The 24,722-nt window shown below is 46.5% G+C and overlaps 1 protein-coding gene across 2 annotated transcripts in view; it reads left to right on the top strand.

Annotated features, from left to right (window-relative positions):
* Positions 1-24,722, top strand: part of MTG2 (mitochondrial ribosome associated GTPase 2) — a 109,814-nt gene that overhangs the window by 79,913 nt on the left and 5,179 nt on the right. The window lies entirely within an intron of this gene.

Below are 24,722 nucleotides of genomic sequence, written 5' to 3'. Positions count from 1 at the left end.
GGGAAAAAAAGCTCACTCTGATCTATTTTAGTATTTGTTTCAAAGTAGAATTTTAGCATAAAGCCTTGGTCTTTCACAGAAGCACTGTTATATTTTTTCCAATTGCTAGAAACCCTCCGAAACGGACCCCTCATTGAATTCATGACCATATAGAGAATCCTGGATAACTTAATTAAAGTGTTTTTTTAACACATGCTTTACAAAAGGCAATTTTTTTTTTAAATTAAAGCATTATAAAGTGTACAGATAGACAGCACAGCATTACGCACATAAAAACGGCAGTGTCTTTAAGGTAGCCAGACTGACTTTTGATTCCAAGGGGACACTCTTTTGACAGCCGACACATACTTTTTCTGATGTGTACAATTAGAAACACTGAACATTGGGATTTTTTTTTTTTTTTTTAAAGTCATCTTGCAATATAACAGTAAACAGGATATTTGTATGCTGACAATGTCATAAGGCAGACTGCATTCACTCTGTGTTGATGTGTTCAATTAACAAATTTAAAGTCGAAAAAAACAAGTAGTAATTCAGACTACAACCGCTAGATTTCAGAACTATGCACGGCTTGTAAATCTACACCGCAAAACAGGTAGTTACAGGTCAGTAATGTTTTTCATTTGTTCGTTTGATGGCTGTTGTAGTTTTTAGGTTTAAGTTAACAGCATAGCTTTTGCCAGACATATGATCAACACAGAGGTTTCAGGAGTGCTGCAGACATGGGCTTTAACTCTGTCCACAGGTTGGTAGCTAGGAGCACATATTTTGTTTGGGCATAAGTTGTGTGCTTCCACAGAAAAGAAGTGCTTCCCCGCCACACAGCTGTGGTTATTATGTTTATTTATCCAACTGCCTGAACTAGCAGTAGTATGGCTGCTTGAGCATGAACTTTTAGGGGAACACACACATGACATTGTAATGCTGTTAATGTGACTTAGATAACTAGATATTTTACGGTATTAGATGGTAAGAGGGCACGCATGAGAATTGTATTGCAGCCCCAGAACCCTTACCTTCCATCATGAACTCTGGACTTCAGAGAGAAGTTTTGTGTTTGAGAGTAGTATGAGATACCAGAGGCTGCACTAACTTAATGGATCTGACTGGACAGTGCAACTGTTGTGTGACTTTTTATGATCAACAAACCGCTTTCAGAGTACTACTGAGAGAGGGGCATAGGCTCCGTACAAATGTTGGTTCCCCTGAGTACAGGATTTGAATGGGCTATATTTATGTGCTTCCACTAAAAAGACCTCTTTTGTTGCACTTTTTCAAGGCAAAACTTTTTCTCGATAGAGCAGGACTAAGTTTGCTATGATGGCAAGGCAATTAAAAAAAAAAAGTTTGTTTGTTCCACAATTAATTAAAATCAATACAATCTAAAAACCCTTGTATATTAAAAACTACAACAGAGATAGCACAGCACACATAAATAAATCATTAATTAAGTGCGATAATGAAGCGAGTGATATATTAAATTCAAATGTCTGAGGAGGTTAGTAGTAGACGTGCTGATTCCCCCCCCAACCTCCAGAATTCTCCATTTCAGCCCGTCTGTCTCTGTTTTAGCCTGAGTTTGGTAAAGGGGAGTTAGAGTCAGTTTTCTCTTCAGTGACTGACTAAGCGTTCAGAGTTATGAAAGGTTCTGCCAGCGAACAGTCTCTTGTAATTGTCGAGAAGAGTGCAGTGCTCATGCAGCCTTCATAAATTTCACAAAGCGGGCAGGCAATTGTACAGATTCCCCTCTCAAACACACCTCTGTGGTTCCTTGACAGGTTCGGACATTCAAGTTGCGCCAAAGTGGTTGAAGCCAAAACTTCCTTATCGGAGTAACTCCTCACAGATAGAAAGCACATTGGTCAGTGATTCCTCTCTCTTAGCACAGAGGCGGCATCCCCTGTCCTTCTCTAGATTTCTCCACCCATACCACTAGGACTTCAATGGGACTAGACGAAAGCGCAAGCCCATTAGCTGTTGTTTCATGGTGAAATTAAGGGGCAGGGAAAGGTAGGGTGGAAGGGACCCTGGCTCATAAAACATCAAGGCCAGAATACCATGCCGCTGTTTTTTCACAGCTTTCGTTGCACATTTTGGTGGCAAAGCGTATACTCGATAGAGCAGGACTGAGTTCGTTATGATAGCAAGCCAATGAATATGGCTGCAGACCTATCTCTTTATTATGAAATGTTCTGAAAAAGGCAGTAAGCCTTATCTATTGAGTGTGAAAAGCGTATGTTGAAGTGAATAGATATTTATGGGTGAATTGTGATTACTCTACATTAAAGCCTAGAGCTTGGTATTGTGTTACATGGGATCTCACAAACTACTATGGTAGGCAAGAGTTCAACCAGAGCTCGACAGCTCATTAGCTCACAGCAGCCTTTTTGGGCAGTACTTCCAGCACTCCCAAAATGATCTGTTGCTCTCTACTGAAGGACAACTATCCTGAAACACTTGTCTAAAGATGCACAGCACTGGCTGCACCAATACGGGTGAAAAACCAAAGACTGTCACTGAAGTAAGTGTTATCATGCACTGCATTTACCATAATGCACTGGGGTGAACTGAGTGCTGGGATGGGAGGTGTAGGAAGGTGGAATCTGACTGCATGGTTGCCCCCACTTTATTCCTGGTGTTTTGCTGGTTTTCGACTTAGTCTGGCTGGGATCCTGCTATTCAGCCTGCCCACCCCACCCCTCAGAAGATGGGAGGCCCTACCCTATCGGGATTAGGCTACTGCCCCCCTCCCACAGGAGAGAGGCAGAATAGGGGGTGTACCCACCCCAGGACAAGGACCCATTGGTCCCTGGCCTTCACCTACCTGTAACGCCCCTAAATCTAGTATTTAGGGGCACCCTGAACCTTCCTTCCTTAGATTCCAGATAGAAAATTACAAGAAGAGCAAGAAGAACAAAGACCTGCCCTGCAGCTGCTAAAAAGAGAAGAAGACACCAACTGCTTAGGCCCCAGCCCTACCGGCCTGTCGACTCTTGAACCTGCACCAGCGCGGCATCTCTCGTGGCCAGCAACCTCACCAACCCCGGAGGACCTGGCTACCTTTTGGCTCTAAGCCCCTGGGACTCCCATGAGTAGAGGCTCTACTCAAGAAACCTATTTTTAACCCCTGGCAGCAGCCTGGAACCGCGGACCCAACACACTCTGCACCAGCCAAGCCTGGCCAGTGCCGGAGTGGACAAAGACCCAGAGGACGACCCCACGGCGACTGTGACCCAGAGTCCGGCACCCAAGGACCCCCCTCGACATCCCGGAAGAAGCCTGCAGCCTCAGAACCAAGTGCCACCCCAACCGCGATCAACCAGAGGGTAAGATTCCCGACGTCAAAAGGCACCCCTGCACCCGGCGCCCTGCGGCCCCCTGTGCCCAATCCCGGGGTACCCACCTAACCTACAACTACCCAACTTACCTCTCGAAGTGGTGGTGGCACCTGAAACATCCTCGTCCCCGAGCTTGCAGCCTTTTTCCAAACCGGAACATTCCCATTGATTTCCATTGAGCGCCCGAAGGCTCAAAAGCACCCTGCACCCAGCCGCCCGAGTGGCCCTGGCAGTGCCCTCTCTACACTAACCTACTTCCCCTGAGTAAGTGACCAGGAGCCCAGCTCCCACAGCCGCGTGGCTTGCCAGACAGCAGCCACCAACCAAGGCCCCCCTATCCCTCATAGGATAACATTGGGCCTAACTCTCTCTGCACCCGTCCGTCCTGAAACCGCTGAGGGTGAACCAACTGTACCTACCTGACACTGGGGGACCCCTGAGTCCATGCCCGGAATTTCAACTCTGCCAGTCGAGTACTTACCCTTAAACCGCTAACTTCATTTTCCTCATAGGGTAACATTGGCTGGCTTTTTCTTCAAAAATCTTCTAAGTGTGAACTTTTCAAAACTGCAAAAATTCACCAAAAATCAGCCAAGTGACAAACGAATTTACTCACCTGCTCCTAGGTGAGCTACAAGTGCTGGATCTTGGTGCCCAGCCCTGACCCTGAAAAGGGTTCACAACTATACTTGCCTCTAACTCATTTTTCTCCCATAGGAAACCATTGTCTGCTTTTCTGTGAAATTTCTTCTAAGTGTCTATTTTTGCAAATTTGAAATATTCTTTTAAAATCGTACCATTTCTGCAAACGAAATTACTTACCTGTTTTTGATAAGGACCCCAGTCCTGGGTCTAGGTACCCAGTCCTGGATTACTAAAGTAACGATAAAGTACTCTACCTGCAATTTGAATTTCTTGCCATAGAGATCCATTGAATGTTTTCTTTGAAATATTTTCTAAGTGCTAACTTTTGAAATAGCTAAATATTATTTAAAAATCATTACAGTTATTAAGTCGACTTTCATCACTTGATTCTGAATACTGACCCAAGGCTGGTTCTAGGAGCTGGAATTCCAAAAGTAATCTGAAAAGTAATTTATTACAAATAACCTGAACTTACCATTGAGCTCAATGCATTGTTATGTTTAGGAAATAGGATTGTTTATTGCAACCAACTGTGACTGTTTACACAAATGTATTGCTTAAGACAAAAGTATTTATATTCAACCTCTCATTCTGAGAAAGTATATTTTTACCCCCTTTGTGGTTCTAAAAATAAAACAAGCATATATTTTATATATATAAACCATTGGCCTAGAGTTCAGTTATTGAGTGTGTGAAACCATTTGCTGACTGAGTGTGTACGATAAATGCTTTACACTGTCCTCTGGTACTGCCTTACTGCTCGACCAAGCTACCACTTTTGAGAGTAAGGTCATACCTAACTTTGACCTCTATCAGCCTCTGGGGGACTGTGGACTCTGTACACCCTGTACCTATTAGGGAACAGAATATACAGAGCCACTTTCTCACATTGGTGGATCAGCGGTGGGATACAAACTTGCATTTGTTGGACTACTTGGTTACCATCTGATCACACGACAGAACTCTTAAAAATTGCCTTTAGAATTCTGATTGGTTTTTCCAAAATTACTAAAAATCCTGCTAGGGCCTTGCTTAAGTCCCATTAGCATTTTAGAAAAATAAGTCACTATAGTCAGGGTAGAGGGTTAGGACTGTCAGGTTAGAATGTCTCAAACAAACCCAGCTATTAGTGATAATAATAACATGGACCTGGTGGAGGAGCTCGACCTCACACCTTACTTACACTTGTCTTTCAAGGAATTGAGGTCCTTATGTAAACTCAAAAACTTACAAATGGGTCAGCATCCAACCAAACAAGGGCTCCAGGAGCTCCTGGCTGAGTATGCTAAAGACCACCCATCTGAACATGGTGATGGCCAGTCAGATGAGGAAAGGGAAACAGGGGAGGTGGACAGCAACCTCCCCATACTATTCCCTAGGGAGGAGATGACACCCATACCCTCCAACTCAAGACATAGCATCTGGGCACCTAGAGACCACACAGGTGGCTCTGGTCCCAGAGACAACACTGGGGTACCCCCCAGTGAAGAGGACAGCCTTGTGAGGCTGGCCAGAAGAATAGATCTAGAGTCCAGACTCCTGGCCCTAGAAAAGGAAAGGAGAGAGATGGGTTTAGCACCCATCAATGGTGGCAGCAATAATAAAAACAAGGATAGGGAGGAAACTTCTGACCCTAAAATCCCCAAAGGGATTGTCCCTAAATTTGAGGAAGGTGATGATATCACCAAATGGTTCACAGCCTTTGAGAGGGCTTGTGATATCAGGAAAGTAAAGAAACCTCTCTGGGGGGCACTCCTGTGGGAACTGTTCTCTGGTAACTGCAGGGACAGGCTTCTGACTCTCTCTGGGCCAGAAGCAGGATCCTATGATCTCATGAAGAAAGCTCTGATTGAGGGATTTGGATTCACCACTGAGGAGTATAGAATTAGATTCAGGGGGGCTCACAAAACCCAGACCCAGTCCTGGATTGATTTTGTAGATTTCTCAGTGAAGACACTGGATGGTTGGTTAGCTGGACATGGTGTGTAGGATTTTACTGGATTGTACAATTTATTCATGAAGGAACATATTTTGAGTAACTGCACAAATGAAAAGTTGCATCAGCATTTGGTAGACCTAGGTCTAATTTCTCCCCAAGAATTGGGAAAGAAGGCGGACCACTGGGTCAAGACTAGGGTGACCAAGACAACCACTGGGGGTGAACAAAAGAAGGTGGTCACAAAACCTCCCCAGGGGAAAGGTGGTGAGAATCCCCAAGATAAAAAGTCTGAGTCTTCCAAAGGGCCCCAAAAACCTGTTCAGGTGGGTGGGACCCAAACTACTCCCTATGTGCCCCAACCATATAGGGGGAAGAACTTTGATCCCTTAAAGGCCTGGTGTAATACCTGTAAGAAGCAGGGACACCTAACTGTAACTTGCCCCCAAAACAAAGCCCCTAAGGCACCCAGTACAGCCACTCCTGGGGCGCAAGTATACAAATGGGATCAGAGGTGTACCCTGAGCAAATCTGGGAACACACTGAAGCAAGTTTAGTCTCCTTGGGAGAAGTGGAGTTTGCCACTGTGGCTGTGTGCCCCCCCAACTTAAAGAAATACTTACAGTACCCCTGGGTAAATGGAACTAGGGTAGAAGCTCTGAGGGATACAGGTGCTAGTGTCACTATGGTGAAAGACACACTGGTTTCCCCTGAGCAATACTTGATTGGGAAGTCTTACCCAGTCACCAACGCTGACAGTGTCACCACTAGTCATCCCATGGCCATGGTAACATTAGGCTGGGGGGGGGGGTTACTGGCCTGAAACAGGTAGTGGTCTCTCCAAAGTTGCCAGCTGCATGTCTGCTTGGAAATGATCTGGAAACCTCAGCCTGGGCTGAGGTTGAGTTAAAGGCCCATGCAGCCATGCTGGGCATCCCTGAATTGGTGTGTGTGCAAACCAGAGCACAGAGCAAGAGTGGAAAAAGTAGGTTTGGAGCCTGGAATAATGGCCCAACCAACCAAGAGGAAGGGCAAGAAGACTGGGGGACCAGCTTCTGTACAGCCAAACACTCAGAACCCCTCTCCCCCTGGAGAGGATGTAGATACCCCTGAGGGAACTGAGTCCATGGAGCTTGACCCTTACCAGGTTGAACTCTTGGGCCCAGGGGGACCCTCTAGGGAAGAGCTGTGCCAGGGTCAGCGAGACTGTCCCACTCTTGAAAGCCTGAGACAACAAGCTGCTTCAGAAGCCAGGGGAGATGTCAGTGGTACCCACAGAGCTTATTGGGAAGAGGGATTACTGTATGCTGAGGCAAGAGACCCCACTCCTGGAGCCACCAGGAGGGTGGTAGTGCCACAGAAGTACAGGGAGTTCCTCCTAACTTTGGCTCATGACATCCCCCTAGCTGGACATCTGGGGCAATCCAAAACTTGGGAAAGGTTAGTGAGTCACTTTTACTGGCCCCAGATGCACCAAAAGGTGAAGGAGTTTGTCAGCTCCTGTGTTACCTGTCAGGCCAGTGGCAAGACAGGTGGCCACCCAAAGGCCCCCCTCATTCCACTACCAGTGGTGGGGGTCCCCTTTGAAAGGGTAGGTGTGGACATTGTGGGTCCACTTGAACCTCCCACAGCCTCAGGGAACAAATTAATTCTAGTAGTAGTGGATCATGCTACTAGGTACCCTGAAGCAATTCCACTTAGGACTACTACAGCTCCTGCAGTAGCCAAGGCCCTCCTGGGTGTCTTCACCAGGGTGGGTTTTCCTAAGGAGGTGGTTTCAGACAGAGGTTCCAACTTCATGTCTGCTTACCTAAAACACATGTGGAAAGTGTGGAGTGCAGTACAAGTTTACTACACCCTACCAACCACAAACCAATGGTCTTGTTGAGAGGTTCAACAAGACATTGAAAGGTATGATCATGGGGCTCCCTGAGAAACTCAAAAGGAGGTGGGATGTCCTGTTACCATGCTTGCTTTTCGCTTACAGGGAAGTGCCACAGAAGGGAGTAGGTTTCTCACCCTTTGAACTTCTGTTTGGTCATCCTGTAAGGGGACCACTGTGTCTTGTAAAGGAGGGCTGGCAGAGGCCTCTTCAAGAACCCAAACAGGACATAGTGGACTATGTGCTTGGCCTAAGGTCCACAATGGCTGAGTATATGGAAAAGGCGTCCAAGAACCTTGAGGCCAGCCAGGAGCTCCAGAAGCACTGGTATGACCAAAAAGCTGCACTGGTTGAATTTCAACCAGGGCAACAGGTGTGGGTTTTGGAGCCAGTGGCACCAAGGGCTCTCCAAGACAAATGGAGTGGCCCTTACCCTATCCTAGAGAGAAAGAGTGAGGTCACCTATCTAGTTGACCTGGGCACTAGCAGGACACCCAAAAGGGTCATCCATGTGAACCGCCTTAAACTCTACAATGATAGGGCTGACATCACCATGCTGATGGTGACTGATGAAGAACAGGAAGCAGAGAGTGAGCCACTCCCTGACCTCCTATCCTACAGCCCAAAAGATGGGTCAGTAGATGGTGTGATTTTTTCAGACACCCTCTCTGCCCAACAGCAGACTGACTGCAAGCAAGTCTTGCAACAATATGCTAGCCTCTTTTCCCTGACCCCTGGTCTGACAAGCTGGTGTACCCATGATGTGGACACTGGTGACAGTGCACCTGTCAAGAACAAAATCTATCGACAGTCAGATCAAGTCAAGGAAAGCATCAAAGCTGAGGTCAGCAAGATGCTGGAGTTAGGGGTCATTGAGCCTTCAGAGAGCCCCTGGGCTAGCCCAGTGGTTCTGGTCCCCAAACCTCATCAACAGGGTGAAAAGAGAGAGATGAGGTTCTGTGTGGACTATAGAGGGCTCAACTCTGTCACCAAGACAGATGTTCACCCTATCCCAATAGCAGATGAACTGATAGACAAATTGGGGGCTGCCAAATTTCTCAGTACCTTTGACTTAACTGCATGGTACTGGCAGATTGGCATGGCCCCAGGAGCAAAAGAAAAGACAGCATTCTCCACCCCTGATGGGCATTATCAGTTTACTGTGATGCCCTTTGGGTTACAGAATGCCCCTGCCACCTTCCAGAGGTTGGTGAACCATGTCCTGGCTGGGTTGGAGTCCTTTAGTGCAGCTTATCTTGATGATATTGCTGTCTTTAGCTCCACCTGGCAGGATCACCTGATCCACCTTGGGAAGGTTTTAGAGGCTCTGCAGAGTGCAGGTCTCACTATCAAGGCATCCAAATGCCAGATAGGGCAGGGCACTGTGGTGTACTTGGGCCACCTTGTAGGTGGAGGCCAGGTACAGCCCTTACAACCCAAAATCCAGGCCATCATGGACTGGATAGCTCCAACAACCCAGACCCAAGTCAGGGCATTCCTTGGCTTGACTGGGTACTACAGGAGGTTTGTGAAGGGGTATGGGTCCATTGTGACCCCCCTCACAGAACTCACCTCCAAGAAAATGCCCAAGAAAGTTAACTGGACAGTTAGTTGTCAAAAGGCTTTTGACACCCTAAAAGAAGCAATGTGCTCAGCACCAATTCTAAAAGCTCCAGATTATGCAAAGCAGTTCATAGTGCAGACTGATGCCTCTGAGCTAGGGATAGGAGCGGTCCTATCCCAGACCAATGATGAAGGCCAAGACCAACCTGTTGCTTTTATAAGCAGAAGACTACTCCCTAGAGAGCAGCGTTGGAGTGCCATTGAGAGGGAGGCCTTTGCTGTGGTTTGGTCCCTGAAGAAGCTGAGGCCATACTTGTTTGGCACTCACTTCCTAGTTCAAACTGACCACAGACCTCTCAGATGGCTAATGCAGATGAAAGGGGAAAATCCAAAACTACTGAGGTGGTCCATCTCCCTACAGGGAATGGACTTTGAAGTGAAACACAGACCAGGGACTGCCCATGCCAATGCAGATGGACTTTCCAGGTTCTTCCACTTAGACAATGAAGACTCCATAGGACAAGGTTAGTCTCATCACCTTTCGTTTGGGGGGGGGGGGGGGGGTTGTGTGAGAAAGTGCCATCTTTCTTGCATGGTATGCCCCCACTTTTTGCTAAATTGCTGAATGTACTTCGATTGAGTGTACCCTGGGTTCCTGCCAATCAGGTGCCCAGGGCCTATGTTCCTTCCTTAAACCACACAAACTCCAAATTGGCAAACCCTAGCCACATGTCAGCCCCTAGTAAATGGTACCCTAGGTACCCAGGGCCTTGTGGCCAGGGAAGGCCTCTAAGGGCTGCAGCACTCATTGTGCCACCCTCAGAGGCCCTGTACCCTTACACACACACTGCCCTTGCAGGCTGAGTGTCTGGGTGCAGGACAAAACAAAGAGTCGACATGGCACACATCACTGTGTACCATGCCCATCACCTACACTGCCAAGGCATATGTCAGCCACCCCTCTAGCTGGGTGCATTACGCCTATGGTGTGGGCACAGGAGCAGGAGCCCTGTGCCCCTACAGTACCCGGGTCCATTCCTGGGCACTGTAAGTGCAGTGCTGTCATTTAAGAGTACATGGCGCTGAGAGCTTGTCAAACACGAGCTCCACAGCACCATATTGGCAACACTGAAGCCTGGGAAGTTTGGTATCAAACTTCTCAGCACATTGAACCCACACTGATGCCAGTGTAGGATTTAATGTACTAAGCACCCCAGAGGGCATCTTAGAGATGCCCCCTTACAGCTAACTTACAATCCACGTCTGCTCTGAGGCTGCCCAGGCTGCCACACAGCAGACACGTTGCTGGACCCCTGGGTGGGAGAGCCCCTGCTCTCCCGGGCCTGCAACAATGCACATCCTGGGTGAGGTGAGAAATCTCCCCCAGGATGAGCAAAGGGAAGCTTCAAAGGCAGGCCGACATTTGGAGTTTCCCCAGGCCACTGCAACCCCCCACTCTGGCAGGAAGCTTGGCCGGAAACCCCATACAAGGACAGGGGATGTGCCAGCCTGCCCACCCCACCCCACCCCTCAGGTGGGGGGAGGCGAGGTGAAGCACATCTCCGGGCTCTCGCCATCTTGAAGATGGGAGGCCCTACCCTATCGGGATTAGGCTACTGCCCCCCTCCCACAGGAGAGAGGCAGGATAGGGGGTGTACCCACCCCAGGACAAGGACCCATTGGTCCCTGGCCTTCACCTACCTGTAACGCCCCTAAATCTAGTATTTAGGGGCACCCTGAACCTTCCTTCCTTAGATTCCAGATAGAAAATTACAAGAAGAGCAAGAAGAACAAAGACCTGCCCTGCAGCTGCTAAAAAGAGAAGAAGACACCAACTGCTTAGGCCCCAGCCCTACCGGCCTGTCGACTCTCGAACCTGCACCAGCGCGGCATCTCTCGTGGCCAGCAACCTCACCAACCCCGGAGGACCTGGCTACCTTTTGGCTCTAAGCCCCTGGGACTCCCATGAGTAGAGGCTCTACTCAAGAAACCTATTTTTAACCCCTGGCAGCAGCCCGGAACCGCGGACCCAACACACTCTGCACCAGCCAAGCCTGGCCAGTGCCGGAGTGGACAAAGACCCTGAGGACGACCCCACGGCGACTGTGACCCCGAGTCCGGCACCCAAGGACCCCCCTCGACATCCCGGAAGAAGCCTGCAGCCTCAGAACCAAGTGCCACCCCAACCGCGATCAACCAGAGGGTAAGATTCCCGACGTCAAAAGGCACCCCTGCACCCGGCGCCCTGCGGCCCCCTGTGCCCAATCCCGGGGTACCCACCTAACCTACAACTACCCAACCTACCTCTCGAAGTGGTGGTGGCACCTGAAACATCCTCGTCCCCGAGCCTGCAGCCTTTTTCCAAACCGGAACATTCCCATTGATTTCCATTGAGCGCCCGAAGGCTCAAAAGCACCCTGCACCCAGCCGCCCGAGTGGCCCTGGCAGTGCCCTCTCTACACTAACCTACTTCCCCACTTGCCCTGAGTAAGTGACCAGGAGCCCAGCTCCCACAGCCGCGTGGCTTGCCAGACAGCAGCCACCAACCAAGGCCCCCCTATCCCTCATAGGATAACATTGGGCCTAACTCTCTCTGCACCCGTCCGTCCTGAAACCGCTGAGGGTGAACCAACTGTACCTACCTGACACTGGGGGACCCCTGAGTCCATGCCCGGAATTTCAACTCTGCCAGTCGAGTACTTACCCTTAAACCGCTAACTTCATTTTCCTCATAGGGTAACATTGACTGGCTTTTTCTTCAAAGATCTTCTAAGTGTGAACTTTTCAAAACTGCAAAAATTCACCAAAAATCAGCCAAGTGACAAAAACGAATTTACTCACCTGCTCCTAGGTGAGCTCCCAGTGCTGGATCTTGGTGCCCAGCCCTGACCCTGAAAAGGGTTCACAACTATACTTACCTCTAACTCATTTTTCTCCCATAGGAAACCATTGTCTGCTTTTCTGTGAAATTTCTTCTAAGTGTCTATTTTTGCAAATTTGAAATATTCTTTTAAAATCGTACCATTTCTGCAAACAAAATTACTTACCTGTTTTTGATAAGGACCCCAGTCCTGGGTCTAGGTACCCAGTCCTGGATTACTAAAGTAACGATAAAGTACTCTACCTGCAATTTGAATTTCTTGCCATAGAGATCCATTGAATGTTTTCTTTGAAATATTTTCTAAGTGCTAACTTTTGAAATAGCTAAATATTATTTAAAAATCATTACAGTTATTAAGTCGACTTTCATCACTTGATTCTGAATACTGACCCAAGGCTGGTTCTAGGAGCTGGAATTCCAAAAGTAATCTGAAAAGTAATTTATTACAAATAACCTGAACTTACCGTTGAGCTCAATGCATTGTTATGTTTAGGAAATAGGATTGTTTATTGCAACCAACTGTGACTGTTTACACAAATTTATTGCTTAAGACAAAAGTATTTATATTCAACCTCTCATTCTGAGAAAGTATATTTTTACCCCCTTTGTGGTTCTAAAAATAAAACAAGCATATATTTTATATATATATATCATTGGCCTAGAGTTCAGTTATTGAGTGTGTGAAACCATTTGCTGACTGAGTGTGTACGATAAATGCTTTACACTGTCCTCTGGTACTGCCTTACTGCTCGACCAAGCTACCACTTTTGAGAGTAAGGTCATACCTAACTTTGACCTCTATCAGCCTCTGGGGGACTGTGGACTCTGTACACCCTGTACCTATTAGGGAACAGTATATACAGAGCCACTTTCTCACAACCAGCCATTATAAGCCCGGAGCACGCCATTGTTTCCAATGGAGCTTCCAACATTCCAATGTTCTAATCTGTATTAAAACCTACAGATAGGTATTTGTTACATGTCATCTCATAGATTTTTATAGTAGGTATGTGTGTTGGTGCCGGTTACCCCCGCTGACAGACCATGAGTATAGAAGAGCAGCTATCAGAGTCCTAGAGAGCGTATGCTACTTCGCCAACTGTTATTTTGAATACTATGTAAGTTTATGATTTTATGCCTGATGTTTGCCGCTTAGGTTCAGTAAGGAGGCCTTTGGTTGGTTATGGTGGTAAGCCAATGATAATGACTTTATGCCTGGTTGGTTCACTTGGAAAGACAATGTTTCTGATGCCATAGGTCTCATCTTTTTATTATGAAAAGTTATAATAAATGCAGTAAGCATTGTGTAATGATTACGAATGGTATACGCTAAAGTCCATATGCAAGGTGGATTGTTATTTCTCAGTATTAAAGCCTACTGATGGGTATTTGTTATATGAAATGTCACAGATCACCTTTGTAGGGAAGGATTTTGGTGTTGGTTCCAACCTCTGAAAAACCCTTCGGGGAGTAGATTTGCATTCTAAAAATGCTTGATAGAATTTAAATAAAATCATTAAATAATGTATATATATCTATTTCCATGTTGTAAATATATAGAGGGCCTTTGCTTCAGCTTTTTTCTGTCATTGATCTCTGTCATTTACACTCTGCTTTCATCCTTTACAGTGGAGATGCATGTGGGTTAAGATTCAGTCCACATTTGTCATTGGCTCTCTTGCCCTGTGTAACTCCATCTGAAAATGAGTGTGCTTCAGTATCTGACAGGGACCTCTAGCCACAGATTCCTTAACTTAGAATATTCCCCAGGAACCAGACTGTGTCTGGAAATGTTTGAACAGTACCCCTGCAGCCTGGTAGGTGGTGTCATTCAGCTCCGCATCAGCCTCATTCGAGTCAGTAGTGATGTGCGCAGTGCCTATATTGGCACCACCACAGCACACCAATGTCAGTTCTTTTCTTTCTATGAAGAGCTATCCCTCAGTTAATTAACAGGTTTTTTTTTCCCCCAGCCCTCGTCTTTTTGTTGACACTTTTTGAGAACTACTTCTGTTGTACTCAGGATGTCCCCTAAGAAACCAGCGGGTTTCAAGCCATGTGGTGCATGTCACAGGCAGAAGTCTGTGACAGATCCATATGTGGTTTGACTTTGGTTCTTGGAGCAGGAGCACAACTCCAAGGCCTGTACGGACTGCTGCTCCATGCACCTGAGGGCACTGAGGGAGTGTTCCCACAAGCTCCTCGCGTCACATTGGATGACCTCGCAATCCTCACAGTTGCGCAGAAGGTCCTGGGACTGCTAGTAGAGCACTTTTTTATTTGACAAGAATGGAAAGGGAGACTAATGTGCATTGTGGGAGGACCTTACAGATACAAGCATTCCCCAGATCACACAGAGAACTGGTATGAGGAACTGGCCATGTGGGTTAGACACATCACCAGCCACTGGTTTGGTCTAGTCTCTTACCAACATTTCCATGGGTCCTGTGGAAGGTGCCTCTTTCACAGTGGTGGTGCAAAGGGTGGCTGAGATCTTGCACCTTCAGATGCCCTCCGTGGCAGTCAAGACTAACGTCTTGACAGAGGTGCTTCAATCGGTAGATGCCCCTCCGGACCCTTGCTCTCATTTGATGAAGCCCTTACCAATGTCCTGTTTGGGCCTGGTACAAGCCCTCCATAAGGGTTCTTGTACACAGGACAGTTTCCTTCCCCTATCGCCTTGCTCCTGGGGAGCCCAGTTTCCTCACCCAGCCCCCCGCACTGGAGAACTTGGTCCAAACCTCCACTTCCAAAGTCAACCCGGGTTCGTTCCATACCACTCCTCTGGATAGGAACCCGAGAGGCTCGATACCTTTTGCACTGCAAACAGTGAACACAGTGTGCCTCTTGGCCGATACACAAATACAATCTTCGATTTGGTTGCGAGAGACATCACCATACTGATGGGGGACCTCAGTGCCAAGATTGAAAGCAACAGTGAGTACGAAGAAGTCCTAGGCAACCATGGCCTTGGTGACATGAATGAGAATGGTGAAAGGCTTGCAGATCTCTGTGCCCTGAGCACTCTGGTGATAGTAGTGTATTCCCACACTTAAAGATACACAGGGCAACGTGGGTATCACCAGACCATTCAACCGAGAATGTTTGCATTGCCAAGAAGTTCCAAAGGCCCCTCAGGATGTCATAGTGATGAGAGGAGCGGATGTGGCATCCGACCATCACCTTGTTGTGGCCAGGCTAAAGCTGTAGAAGGCATGGATGGGACTGACAAAACAACACCAGTAATATAACACCACCCTCCTCAAAGATGGACAGAAACTGAGTGAACACTCCGTCATCCTCAGTAACAAGTTTCAAGTCCTGCAAGAACTGGAGGAAGACAGAGACCCAGTAGAAAGCCAGTGGGGGAAGATAAAAAAAACAGTGACATCAACCTGCCAGGAGGTACTGGGTCCCAAAAAACACCAGTATAAAGAATGAATCTCCACCAAGAATCTCTGCAAAATCCAAGCGAGAAAGGAAAAGAAAGCGGCAGTAAACACCAGCCGAACAAGAGCAGAAAAAGTGAAAGGTCAATGCGAATACACCAAAACCAACAAGGAAGCAAAGATGAGCTTAAGAGCAGACACGCGAATATTCATTGATAGTCTTTCCACAGAAGCAGCAAGCCAAGGAAACTTGAATGAGCTCTATGATATAGCTAGCAAACTGTCCGGCAGACCTAGCAAGCCAGAAAGACCTGTTGGAAACAAAGCTGGGAAGACAATTGTGGGTAACGAAGGCCAACAACGAACATGGTTGGAGCACTTTGCAGAATGAGCTGGTTCAGCAGTTCTTCAGTCTCCACCAGACATACAGCCAGCTGACAAGAACTTGTCACTTGACTGCAGCAGACCAACCAAGCAAGAAATGGGGTAAGCCATCAAACATCTGTGAAATGGGAAGGCAGCAGGACCTGATGAGATTCCTTCAGAGGCACTGAAGACAGACTATGAAACATCAGTAGATATACTCTACCCCATGTTTGGAAAGATTTGAGTAGAGGAAAACGTGCCATCAGACTGGAAGGAGGAATATCTGATCAAGATCATCAAGAAAGATGACCTAAGTAACTGCGTAAACTAAAGAGGGATAACTCTTCTGTCTACCCCAGGCAAAGTGTTCAACAGAGTCATCCTGAACAGAATAAAGGAATATGTTGATGCTCAATTATGAGATCAGCAAGCTGGCTTCTGCAAAGATAGATCCTGCACAGACCAGATGGCAGACCATCACTGAGCAGTCGATGGAATGGATGCCCCCCATTCCCCATGTCAACTACATCAATTATGCAAAAAGAACAGTTAATGGACAGAATGCAGAACAATGTCATACATTCACCCCAGTACAGAGATCTGGGCCTAAATCCATCGTTTGTTTGCTCACAATGCCATTCCGGTTTGAACCAAGCCATATGCAAATCAGTCTTGACCCTGTGCCTCATGGGAACAGTCCAGCCTGAACTGCCAAGCCAGGTCCTCCCTGGACTGGAAACAAGCATCCTAGGACCGGTTTTGGGATTTCACCCCTCGACAGCCAGGATAGCTTGATTCCAGTGGCATGGAGAGCACGGGACCCACGTCTGGGGATACCCGTCCCACTCCGGTGACAAATGCTAAAACAGTTGATGGACAGAATGCAGAAAAATGTCATACATTCACCCCAATACAGAGAGCTGGGCCTAAATCCATCGTTTTTTTGCTCACCATGCCATTCCAGTTTGAACCCAGCCATATGCAAATCAGTCTTGACCCTGTGCCTCATGGGAACAGTCCAGCCTGAACTGCCAAGCCAGGTCCTCCCTGGACTGGAAACAAGCATCCTAGGACCAGTTTCGGGATTTCACCCCTCTTCAGCCAGGATAGCTTGATTCCAGTGGCATGGAGAGCACGGGACCCACGTCTGGGCATACCTGTCCCACTCGGGGTGACAAATGCGAAAACAACAGTTAATGGACAGTATGCAGAACAATGTCATACATTCACCCCAGTACAGAGATATGGGCCTAAATACCTCAATTATGAGCAGGCATTTGGCATTGTGTACATGGAGACGGTTTGGAATCTTCTCCTCCACTACAGTATATCAGATAAACTTTTAATAGTCGTCAGAAACTCTTACGAGGGAATGACCTGCAAGATAGTCCATGGAGGATAACTCATGGAAGCCTTCGAAGAGAGGACCGGAGTCAGCCAGGGTTGTTTGCTCTCATGTTTTATCTTCCTGCTGGCCGTAGACCGGATCATGAAGACACCCATAGGAAGGAAAAGAAATGGGATCCAGTGGACATCTTGGATGCAGTTTGGCAACCTCAACTTTGCAGATGACCTGGTCCTGCTCTCCCATACCCATCAGCAGATGCAAGAGCAGGCCGATAAAGTGGCTACATCAGCACAACTTGGCCTCAACATCCACAGGGAAAAACCAAGATCCTGAAGGCTAGCAAGGCCAGCACAACTGCAGTCACTCTTGCAGATGATGCACTGGAAGAGATTGTGGCTTACATCTACCGGGGCAGTGTCATAAACAAGCAGGGCAGCACAGGCGCCGATGTCTAGGCAAAATTCGACAAAGCAAAGGCTGCCTTTGGGGCTGGATAGGTCACACCCTCTACAAGACCGCATCAAAGATCACCAGTCAAGCCCTCCCCAGGAGGGGTAGTAGGCATTAGTAAGTAAGTATTTGGTTGCACAAGTGCTTCCCATGGTCTCAGAGGAGGCCCAAGCATACTGTCTCAGGCAATTGCAGATGGAAGAGACACAGCAAAGTTCACCATCAGATGTGGACTGGATGCGACTAACTCGCTGGGCAGAGCAATTTTATTGTCTGTGGCCCTCCGGTGCCACGCCTAGCTGAGAACCAGTAGCTTTTCGGGGGATGGCCATGCATCGCTGATGGACATGCCCTTTGATGGCTCCCGTCCTTTTGGTGAAAAAGCAGACTCTTTGCTGGAGCGCTTAAGGAAAGGAGAGCTATGACCAATTCCTTGGGCTTATCCATGGCCCCTCGCCAACTCCAGTCTGCCTTCCGCCCCTTTCGTGGCTACAGAAGTGGCTTCCATCCACGATGTTTCCCACCCAGCCACCACGGCAAACGGGCTCCTCAGTCTTTTTGTGGCCAAGGACCTCTTAGCCGAGTATGTGTATTCCACAGACCATGTGGGACCACTAGCCAGAGTTCAGCCCAGTCCACCACTCCCACGGCTGTCCCGGCCTCCAAACCCCTTTAGTATGCCCTCATACAAACATGGGCATCCAGTTAAGATGCAGGATACACCATCACTGGCACCAGTGGCAGTCAGTAACAACTGACAAGAGAGTTTTACAGATAGTCCAAAGGGGCTACTCCATCCCCTTTCTGGGCACCCCTCCACCCTTGTCACCCACTTACGACCAGCTGACACAGGACCATTTCTCATTGCTCCATAAGGAACTGTTGACCTCTGTCAAGACAGAGGAACCGAAAGGCAGTGTGTGGACCTCATACTCGTGTGACATCAGGCGGGAACGTTCCAAAACCAGCCTCTTCTGCAAGCACCAAATTATTCCATAATGGTTACAAAAATGAAGTGTTCTTCAACACAAGATTACTGGGATAGAGAAAACAGCATGGATTATATAATAAATAACCCACCTCTCACCATGAGACACACCAGATGCAAAAATTAGAAGCCATGTCTAGTCTTCAAGAAAACTTTAGCTGCAACTTGAAATCCGTCTATAGTCTCTTACCATTTGACTCTGGGAGGAGGCTTTGCATGCCTTCTTCTTCTGTTACTTGTAGTGATCAAGCAGTAGATTTGTCAACTGGCAGTGGAGAAATAAATGATGGGACACTGTCTGTCCAGATACTTATTGCGGTATCACTGAACCTTTAAAGATATTAACTTTGTCCGTTGAACAGTACTCCCCTGGACATTTAGTGCTTTGATGCCCTTCATAACTGTCACATGACAATGCTTTTATTTTGATCACTTAGAGGAGGTCGGTACGCACCTTATTCCTCTTGCAGGTGCTGGCTCTTTGTGTTTCCTGTTGGTGCTGGCTTTTTTCGCTACCTGTTGATTTTGCTGCACGCTGGGTCAAGCTTCTCTCGAATGGTGGCTGGTGCTAGCCCCTCACGCTGCCTACTTCTGCCACCTCCTTGTGCTTCTCATTGGTGATGGCTTCTCACACTGCCTTCCTCTGTTTGTTTGTCCCTCTTCCAGCTTCCATGACTGAACACAAGTGCCAGCATCTCCAACTGTTCTCCAGTCCCAGCCTTCACATGTCCCAAGTGTGCCACACAATTCCCTGTAAGCTGTGGGGTCAGTTGTTTTCATTGACCACAAACTGCACATTCTAGGACATTCTATAGGCTCATTGTGATTTTCTTTAAAAATAAACTTTTCTAGATTGCAATTATTTTTGAGGGAAGGTCGGCACAGGATGATGGTCTTTTTAAGAGTGGTTGTCTGTTTCACCAGTTGTCTCAAAGGCAACACCAGGACCAGAAAGATGGGCATTAAATAGAAAAGCAGCTGATAAGGAAGAATTGAATTTGTAGAAGCACAAAAAACTCAGAGCAGCTTACATTGATGCTGAAGGCACCAGTGTTCACAGCAGACCAGCAATAGGCTATTTTGAAAAGGCAATGGAGAAATGACTTAGTGCAAGCTGCCTCATTGACCCGGAAGCAGAGGCTTACCCCCTTCCCTGGCACAAATATGGAGAGAAATAGTGCAGTGGTCACTTTGAGAAGGTAAATAAATACAGGAGGGAAGGAATGTGAAAGTGCCAGGCATGCCAAAAAACCGAACGAGAGGAGGACAACTAACTATTCAACATTGCTAACGAAAGGATATATCGGCTATGATGTCAGATGTGGCACATACTACTCAATCACCAGGAAATCACATGGAGAGTAAGAATTTTGAGCAGAGTGTAGCCAGAGAAGAGACTTTTAAGTTCTTCATAGCTGTCCACTGCCAATGACAGAATGCTCTTGAAAACAAATAAACACGATGAAGAGATGGCACACAAATGATGGGGCAGTGGCCACCAAGGAGATGATCAGCAAAAAGTCTGTTTGGGAAGAAGCAGGGGGGCCTAAATCATGAGAGGAAGAAGCTTGCAAACAGACTTCATGTTGAAGAAGTGTGCTCATGTGATAAACACAATTACGTGTGCGCATTAACTCAAGACTGCTGTACAAACATATGTAATTGTGACCAATGCCAAACGTAGCAAACTACAGGCTTGAGGACACATGCTTTCTTCCTCTATCATTATCCTTCGCACTTTTTGGACAGTAAAAGATAATGATCTACGCTCTCCTTTCTGATCACTCTTTTACACCTTAATTCTGTTTTTCCTCTCTCTTCATTCCCTTCCCTTGATTTGTACACCCGCTCTCTTCTTCCTCTCCTGTTGGTCTGCTGTCTTTTGCTTCTTTCATCTGTCCAGCTCTTTACTCTCATGCTTTTTCATTCCTTTGACTGGCACTCGCCTCCCATCAGTCGTACAGCTTCCAGTATCACCAGTTGCCGGTTAGAGCAAGGGCCGTGGTGAGGAATGAGGCTTGGGCATCACCAGGCGCTGGTGATGACCATTGTACTTCTAGTCCATGTGCTAGAGAGCCTTCTTTGGAGGGGAACTAGGTCATAAGGGCACTCACGTTGTACATAGCTCTCAAGTCACCTCCTTACATCTACACCTATTTAGTGTTCTACCTCATTGTACCCACATTTATACTTAATAAAATCAAACACTTCCCTTCTAAATGTTGAAGTGGTCAGGCAGCTACATTTTTATATAAATTTGATTGAGAAGGTATTGGCGGAACCTTAACGCTTAGGCATGTTGACAGACAGTGGCCCAGCAATCCTGGCCCTTGGAGCACCAAATACTTTCAGATGTGCTGCTGCTAAATCGCCACATTATTTTAATAGTGACCACAAATTACTGTCTTACTAAGGTCCACAGGACATTGATGGAATTGTTCCAAGCATGGCACAATCCCGAGGCATGAAGTCTGTTTGGGAACCAATGGCAGTAAGTTGCCATTGTAAATTAGAAGTGGTGGTGTAAGTGCAGGACAACCAGTAGGCAATGTTCCCTCTAATTTTATTCCCTTGTGTGCGGCAGTGGAGGGTCTCTGTGCGCTGCAACCTTGGCTATGTGCGCCAGGAATCAGAACGTACACGTGTGCCGCGCCAGGAACCAGACCGCATGCGTGTGCAGCGCCAAATGTCACTCCAAACGTTTACTTAAAGTGAAAAGATGGTGCATTTTTACACATACAGCGCCACGTTAAGGGTCTTGAGGTCGGTTTGCAAATTGGATAAACACTCCATGACATGAATTGGTTACACAGGCAAGTTTCAGGTTTAGAAAAGCACAAGACTCCAAGGGGCATATTATCAAGAACGGCGTTCAACTTATCACCACTTTAGCGGCAGGAAACTGCCGCTAAAACGGCGATAATGGGCTTGATAATATGCCCTTGAGAATTCCAATAGAAGCCCATGTTCTGGTGTGAACCTGAGCTTCTATTGGAATGCTCAAGGGCATAATATCAAGCCCATTATCGCCGCTTTAGCGGCAGTTTCCTGCATCTAAAGCGGCAATAATTTTAACGCCATTCTTGATAATATGCCCCCAGCGGTGGTACCATCATAAGATTTTACTAAAGATTCTTAACTGGAGCACTGTTCATTGGGTGGGGAAATGTTGCCCCTTTTGTTACTTGCAGTTTATAAGTTTAAATCCTAATATAGAACAGTAAGCTATTCACTATCAAAGAGCTGCATTTCCATTCCTTGCAATGGCAGAAAACCTGCGACAGACCGCCCGAGCGGAAGAGTAATATAGCTTTTGATTGTAAGAACGTAAGGGTGTTTTTGAACAGTAAATAGAAAAATCAGCATCAAGAGGAATAACCTTCAATCATGTTTTACTTGCAGATAAGTTTAATCAAAACACAGAACAAGGCACAGTAGGGCAGCCGATTCAAGGGAGTTCCTCAAATACTAAAATAGATGCCTAAATAACAGCTAACTTCTATACGTCTCAAACCACAAAGTGACTAGCTAGAGTTCAAGCTCTGCATTTTCGACCCCATACCTCCTGCTTTGCTGTAGGTACCACGAGGGAGAGGGGCTGCAGCTTGCACCACATGCACTGCAGCCTCGCAGAGTAAATACATTTAATACAGTTAGTGAGAGTGCGTGTGCCAGAGTATGGGAGCACATGCCTGAATGTGTGTGACTGGCACATATCCAGTATAAAGCCGGCGCTGGCATAATGTTGATAATTCTTTGCAAGTTAAGGGAATCCATGGTATGATGGTGCCTACCATTTGAATAAAATTAGCTCAAGCATAATGGTGGCAGCCATGCATCTATGGCACGATGATGCCTAACCCTGGGATAATGCCACTCCCCTCTTGCATAATTGCAAGGCAAAATCCAGCACTGGCAGCAGGAAATGGGAGTCTTTGCCTACGCTCAAACGTGTTTTTGAGTGTGTTCTTCATCTATGTTTACACTTTGCTAACATACAAAAAAGAGTTAGCTAAGAATATAGGCTCTGCGCTGTTCAATCTTCTAATCCAAAAACACTTCTGCCATACTCTTTACAACATACAATGCGTTTCAGCTGGGAGCTAGGAACATTACATAAAGCTACTGATTTTATTGATTAATCCTTTATATTCAGAAAACCTTTTTTTAGTAAAAACACAAATAAAATATGATTCCATTCATAAAATCCATGCTTGAATTTGATATATTTCACTACTTCTCCGCAGAGGCATGCTCTGTGTACACACGTAAACCATGCCAGCTAAATGATCTTAGGGTATTCCAATGCCAATGGTCTTGTAACTTAGCAAGACAATGTATCAATGTGGTTGTGCTCACTCCCTGCTTCTGAGCACCCAGTGAGCCTTTTTATGACGAGCATTCCTACAAAGCAGAATGTTCCTAGCTGCAAAACCCTGGCCTGTATGCTGATAATCAAAATAATGTATTCTCAATATAGCCTGATGGTGCCACAGACTGGACTGCATCATGTTTTGTGTTGGGCTTAAAGGTGCAAATGAGATGAAGTCTTGTTTCTAATGAGGACCTAAAGGTGTAGCACCTGAATGTGCAATGTTTCAGGATGGAGATAAAAAGTGCAGTTATCAAGCTAATACTCTTGTTTCAGCTACCACTCAGCAAGGGGCACACTGATTGGCAGAGCAGATCACCGTCGCTGTTTGCACACCCCCATTAGTGCACTTTACTTCAATTGCTTCTTACAGTTTTTTGTAGCTCAAATGGGTGTAATTTCGGATATTTATTTGTTTCCCTGTGTTTCATTGCTTGATTTTTGCTCGGGAGAAAATGTCACTCATAGTTGCTGAAATGTCATTCACAATTACAGGGAAATTATTAAAATGCCACACATAGCAATCTGAAACCTTGGCAGATATGCTAAAGAGCACAGCAAGTTTAAAAAACACAGCGTGTACTTTCAGAAAGTACACGCTGTGTTTTTAAACTTGCTCTACTCTTATGGTAGTAAAGCGCAGTGCGGGGAAGATTGTGGGTTTTTGTTTAAGTATTCATGTTGATCAAAGCCTCTTCACGAGCTGTGCTTAACATGAATACTTAAACAAAAGCCCACAATCTCTCTTACATCCGCTCTTTACTCAGTCCTGCCAAGTATCACGCATCAGGCCACTGGAGCCCATAGCACAACTGCTGCTTGCTGGTCCTGAATGACCCGGGCAGCGCATTTCCCCAAGAAAGTCATTTGTTGCAGCCAGGAGCACTCTGGAAGTGCGCGGCCCAGCCGTAAACCGAATTACCGCGGCTCAGCTCAGAGTTTTGAGTAAGTTAGTCCCATGGTTCCAGAATGTGCTTTATAGTATAAATAGAGCTTAGCTCGTGATTAATCAGCTGCCCTGTCGCTGAATTTCTGCAATGAACCACACACACGTCTCAGTCCCCTATGTGTAAATCTGAGATGTTTAGAATTTACTCCGGAGCAAAGCCTTTCGAATTGAACGATGCAATTATATCTTTTCGCTTCTTGCTGCGCCTGCTCCGGTGATTTGGCCCTTTCATAAGACCCCCTTAATAGAGAGCCCCCATAATAAAATGAAATATATTAACAGCGGATAATTAAAAAAAACTTCAAGTACAAAACAACTGGGCAATGAATTATATCCCACTTTACAACCAATGGGATACGTTGCTAAACCTGTCGCCAAATGTCTTACTTACCACACTCACTAATACCATTGACTCTTCCATAAATCAACATCTTCCATCAAAATTAATAAAGAAGTCAAACTTTTGAAAAAAGGAATCCATGCTTTCTGAAAAAACTGATGAAAGAGAAACAAGCACTTAGAAGGGTTAAACGGTGCTGGTGAAAAATGACATGCCTACAGAGCACACCAACTATCTCACCTTGCCCAAACAGCTAAGTAATGCACACACTCTTT

The sequence above is a fragment of the Triturus cristatus genome, chromosome 7 (assembly GCF_964204655.1).
Source record: "Triturus cristatus chromosome 7, aTriCri1.1, whole genome shotgun sequence".
Taxonomy (NCBI): domain Eukaryota; kingdom Metazoa; phylum Chordata; class Amphibia; order Caudata; family Salamandridae; genus Triturus; species Triturus cristatus.
Note: the sequence above shows the minus strand (reverse complement) of the source record. Positions and strands in the feature narration are given on the sequence as shown.